At 47.1% G+C, this 5,614-nt stretch overlaps 1 pseudogene; it reads left to right on the top strand.

Moving 5' to 3' along the window:
* The first annotated feature begins 160 nt into the window (after positions 1–160).
* LOC135533054 (E3 ubiquitin-protein ligase MARCHF4-like) lies at positions 161–713 on the top strand (annotated as a pseudogene).
* The last annotated feature ends 4,901 nt before the right edge of the window (positions 714–5,614 follow it).

Raw genomic sequence — 5,614 nt, 5'->3', positions numbered from 1 at the left:
CCTCCTCCTCCAATCAGGACACTTGAGGTGGGACATATATGACTCCCCAGACAGAGCTCTGGAGGACTCACTGTGTGATGAACGAACACTGCCAACATGTTGGATTCAGGATGTATTCATGTGTAACTGACAACCTCCCTCTTCTTCTCTCTCGTTCAAGCGCTGATCGTCCATGAAGGCCCCTCAGTGTTCAGGATCTTTAACCGCTGGCAGGCAGTGAACCAGCAGTGGAAGGTGCTCAACTACGACAAGATCAGAGACACTGAGGACCACCAGAGATCAGGCTCACGCCCAGGCACCTGGCCCTGCCCAACCCCAGGACGAGTGCTCCTCCCGGGGCAGAGCCGGGGGATGACATGGTCTCCCCCCTCCACCTCCTCCCTCATGGCCGCGGTGGCCGCCACCGCACCTGGCTACACCGTGACCACAGCCGCAACCGCCAGCCTGACGACGGTGACGACGCAGGACTCAATGTCGGAGCAGGGGCCACCATCCCTGCCAGACCACCACTGTGCGTACAACATCCTCCACCTGCTCACCCAGCACCTCTGGACAACGCAGCAGGAGCCCCGCCCCACTCAAGTCCATCCTCAGCCTCCGCAGCCCAGCAACAGCAGCCGGGAGCTGGTCATGAGAGTCACTACGGTCTGAGGCTTCAACTGAGGCCTAACTTTGTTATGTTACAACAACGAGAGAGACCCACATAAGAGAGAGAGGGGGTGTGTGGCCTCGTTTTGGGAGTTTGAATGAAGGACTGGGAGACGTTGCTGCTGCTTCACAAAGATTTACATGAAGTTACTCAATGCTGCCTGGGACAGAAAGATGAAGGAGTGAGGGTTAGAGTGTGGGGTGAGGGTTAGAGTGGGTGAGGGGTAGAGTGTGGGTGAGGGTTAGAGTGTGGGTGAGGGTTAGAGTGTGGGTGAGGGTTAGAGTGTGGGTGAGGAGTAGAGTGTGGGTGAGGAGTAGAGTGGGTGAGGAGTAGAGTGTGGGTGAGGAGTAGAGTGTGGGTGAGGAGTAGAGTGTGGGTGAGGAGTAGAGTGTGGGTGAGGAGTAGAGTGTGGGTGAGGAGTAGAGTGTGGGTGAGGGATAGAGTGTGGGTGAGGGGATAGAGTGTGGGTGAGGGTTAGAGTGTGGGTGGGAGTAGAGTGTGGGTGAGGAGTAGAGTGTGGGTGAGAGTAGAGTGTGGGTGAGGGGATAGAGTGTGGGTGAGGGGATAGAGTGTGGGTGAGGGTTAGAGTGTGGGTGAGGGTTAGAGTGTGGGTGAGGGTTAGAGTGTGGGTGAGGGTTAGAGTGTGGGTGAGGGGTAGAGTGTGGGTGAGGGGGAGAGTGTGGGTGAGGGGTAGAGTGTGGGTGAGGGGGAGAGTGTGGGTGAGGGGTAGAGTGTGGGTGAGGGGGAGACAATGGACAGGAGAGGCGGAGGGCAAGAGAGAGAGAGTTGCCAGTTTCCTGTGTTTTGACAGCCTTGATGTAATAAAACGAGATTTCCAGATCTGTGTGTGGTAGTCTGATGTAGCAGGAAGGATGTGTGAGGCAGAGCCATTTCTCTCTCTATATGGGACTCTGCTTAGAGGGAGCTGTGATAGAGGACACTGATCTGATGTGATCTACTATGTAGCCTGGAGCAACACTCCTGTCAGGAAGCTGCAGTCTTCACAGTCTGGATAAATAGACCTTTCTAATTACCATGACGACAGACAGGAGCACAGTTCAGTACAGTGACAGTCCTTAACACTAATACCTTCTTACATTAGCTGTTCACAATGACAATTAAGTCTGAATCCCAAACGGCACCCTATTCCGTACATAGTGCACTACCTTTGACCAGAACCTGACCAGAAACTAGTGGACTGCACAGGGAACAGGTTGCTATTTGGGATGCAGGACTGAGATCAAGTTTCAATACAAAACACAAGCCGTCTCGTTCTGAAGAGCTTGAATAGTACGCCACTGACCCGAGGTTAATTTGAAGTGGCCTGAAGTATGTGGCAACGCGTTAACAGTTGAATTATTCATATTGGAATAGGATTCCTTCCTGTCAACTCTGAGACATGGCAGAGGCATTAGAGACAGCTTCACGTCTTCCCAGAGTCGTTTATAAATATATATCCCATTTAGCAACGCTTTTGTCAGCGACTTACAACTGGGCCACTACTTTTACTTCCCACGAGTGCAAGCGCCATGCTCTACCGACTGAGCCACACAGACCAACTTCACGTCTTCCCAGAGTCATTTATAAACAGCTTTACGTCTTCCCAGAGTCGTTTATAAACAACTTCACGTCTTCCCAGAGGCATTTATAAACAGCTTCACGTCTTCCCAGAGTCATTTATAAACAGCTTCACGTCTTCCCAGAGTCGTGTATAAACAACTTCACGTCTTCCCAGAGGCATTTATAAACAGCTTCACGTCTTCCCAGAGTCATTTATAAACAGCTTCACGTCTTCCCAGAGTCGTTTATAAACAGCTTCACGTCTTCCCAGAGTCGTTTATAAACAACTTCACGTCTTCCCAGAGTCGTTTATAAACAGCTTCACGTCTTCCCAGAGTCATTTATAAACAGCTTCACGTCTTCCCAGAGTCATTTATAAACAGCTTCACATCTTCCCAGAGTCGTTTATAAACAACTTCACGTCTTCCCAGAGGCATTTATAAACAGCTTTACGTCTTCCCAGAGTCATTTATAAACAGCTTCACGTCTTCCCAGAGTCATTTATAAACAGCTTCACGTCTTCCCAGAGTCATTTATAAACAGCTTTACGTCTTCCCAGAGTCATTTAGAAACAGTTTTAAGTCTTCCCAGAGTCATTTATAAACAGCTTCACGTCTTCCCAGAGTCATTTATTAACAGCTTCACGTCTTCCCAGAGTCATTTATAAACAGCTTCACGTCTTCCCAGAGTCATTTATAAACAGCTTTACGTCTTCCCAGAGTCATTTACAAACAGCTTCACGTCTTCCCAGAGTCATTTACAAACAGCTTCCACGTCTTCCCAGAGTCATTTTCAAACAGCTTCACGTCTTCCCAGAGTCATTTACAAACAGCTTCACGTCTTCCCAGAGTCATTTATAAACAGCTTCACGTCTTCCCAGAGTCATTTTCAAACAGCTTCACGTCTTCCCAGAGTCATTTATAAACAGCTTCACGTCTTCCCAGAGTCATTTATAAACAGCTTTACGTCTTCCCAGAGTCATTTATAAACAGCTTTACGTCTTCCCAGAGTCATTTACAAACAGCTTCACGTCTTCCCAGAGTCATTTACAAACAGCTTCACGTCTTCCCAGAGTCATTTTCAAACAGCTTCACGTCTTCCCAGAGTCATTTACAAACAGCTTCACGTCTTCCCAGAGTCATTTATAAACAGCTTTACGTCTTCCCAGAGTCATTTATAAACAGCTTCACGTCTTCCCAGAGTCATTTATAACAGCTTTACGTCTTCCCAGAGTCATTTATATACAGCTTTACGTCTTCCCAGAGTCATTTATAAACAGCTTCACGTCTTCCCAGAGTCATTTATAAACAGCTTTACGTCTTCCCAGAGTCATTTATAAACAGCTTTACGTCTTCCCAGAGTCATTTATAAACAGCTTTAAGTCTTCCCAGAGTCATTTATAAACAGCTTCACGTCTTCCCAGAGTCATTTATTAACAGCTTTACGTCTTCCCAGAGTCATTTATAAACAGCTTTACGTCTTCCCAGAGTCATTTATAAACAGCTTTACGTCTTCCCAGAGTCATTTATAATCAGCTTTACGTCTTCCCAGAGTCATTTATAAACAGCTTTGTCTTCCCAGAGTCATTTATAAACAGCTTCACGTCTTCCCAGAGTCATTTATAAACAGCTTCACGTCTTCCCAGAGTCATTTACAATCAGCTTTACGTCTTCCCAGAGTCATTTATAGACAGCTTTACGTCTTCCCAGAGTCATTTATAAACAGCTTTACGTCTTCCCAGAGTCATTTATAAACAGCTTTACGTCTTCCCAGAGTCATTTATAAACAGCTTTACGTCTTCCCAGAGTCATTTATAAACAGCTTCACGTCTTCCCAGAGTCATTTATAAACAGCTTTGTCTTCCCAGAGTCATTTATAAACAGCTTCACGTCTTCCCAGAGTCATTTATAAACAGCTTTGTCTTCCCAGAGTCATTTATAAACAGCTTCACGTCTTCCCAGAGTCATTTACAAACAGCTTTACGTCTTCCCAGAGTCATTTATAAACAGCTTCACGTCTTCCCAGAGTCATTTATAAACAGCTTTACGTCTTCCCAGAGTCATTTATAAACAGCTTTACATCTTCCCAGAGTCATTTATAAACAGCTTTACGTCTTCCCAGAAACACAAAGGTTAAATCATGATGTGTCTCTAGTAGAACACAGTGAGCAGGTTGAAATGGATTTGACTCAAAACCCATCTCTTCTGTCAGGTCCATCCATTTTAGTACAGGTTGGCATCTCTATGAGAAGTGAATCCATATAATCTTCAATAACACCACCGATGGCAGTAAAAGGGTTTCATGTGTGACAGCAAGTAGCCTGAGTGAAAACTGAAGAGCAGCAAGTAGCCTGAGTGAAAACTGAAGGGCAGCAAGTAGCCTGAGTGAAAACTGAAGAGTAGCAGAGGGTGTTGCCCGAGTGAACACTGAAGAGCAGCAGAGGGTTTTGTTGGAGTGAACACTGGAGCAGCAGAGGGTTTTGTTGGAGTGAAAACTGAAGAGCAGCAGAGGGTGTTGTTGGAGTGAACACTGAAGAGCAGCAGAGGGTTTTGTTGGAGTGAAAACTGAAGAGCAGCAGAGGGTGTTGTTGGAGTGAACACTGAAGAGCAGCAGAGGGTGTTGTTGGAGTGAACACTGAAGAGCAGCAGAGGGTGTTGTTGGAGTGAAAACTGAAGAGCAGCAGAGGGTGTTGTTGAAGTGAAAACTGAAGAGCAGCAGAGGGTGTTGTTGGAGTGAAACCTGAAGAGCAGCAGAGGGTGTTGTTGGAGTGAAAACTGAAGAGCAGCAGAGGGTGTTGTTGAAGTGAAAACTGAAGAGCAGCAGAGGGTGTTGTTGGAGTGAACACTGAAGAGCAGCAGAGGGTGTTGTTGAAGTGAAAACTGAAGAGCAGCGGAGGGTGTTGTTGAAGTGAAAACTGAAGAGCAGCGGAGGGTGTTGTTGGAGTGAAAACTGAAGAGCAGCAGAGGGTGTTGTTGAAGTGAAAACTGAAGAGCAGCGGAGGGTGTTGTTGAAGTGAAAACTGAAGAGCAGCGGAGGGTGTTGTTGGAGTGAAAACTGAAGAGCAGCGGAGGGTGTTGTTGGAGTGAAAACTGAAGAGCAGCAGAGGGTGAGGTTTGAATGGAACATAACGAGCGAAGAGACTGCTTTTCAGATGCTTCCTGATGTTTTTGGTTCTGAGTAAAGTACCTCCAATCAAAACAGTGCGCATCTGGTAACCATGACGATGACCCCCCCAGCACCTACCTGACCCCTGAGTTAAGCCAACCACAGTGCTCTGTGAAAAGGACACCACATTGTTTTGGGGGACTTGCAACCTTCCAGTTACTAGTCCAACGCTCTGACCACTAGGCTACCCTGCCGCCTCTACACTCTAACCACTAGGCTACCCTGCCGCCCCTCCACTCT

This window comes from Oncorhynchus masou, unplaced genomic scaffold, assembly GCF_036934945.1.
Source record: "Oncorhynchus masou masou isolate Uvic2021 unplaced genomic scaffold, UVic_Omas_1.1 unplaced_scaffold_2183, whole genome shotgun sequence".
Classification (NCBI taxonomy): domain Eukaryota; kingdom Metazoa; phylum Chordata; class Actinopteri; order Salmoniformes; family Salmonidae; genus Oncorhynchus; species Oncorhynchus masou.
This window is presented reverse-complemented; position numbering and strand designations above follow the sequence as displayed.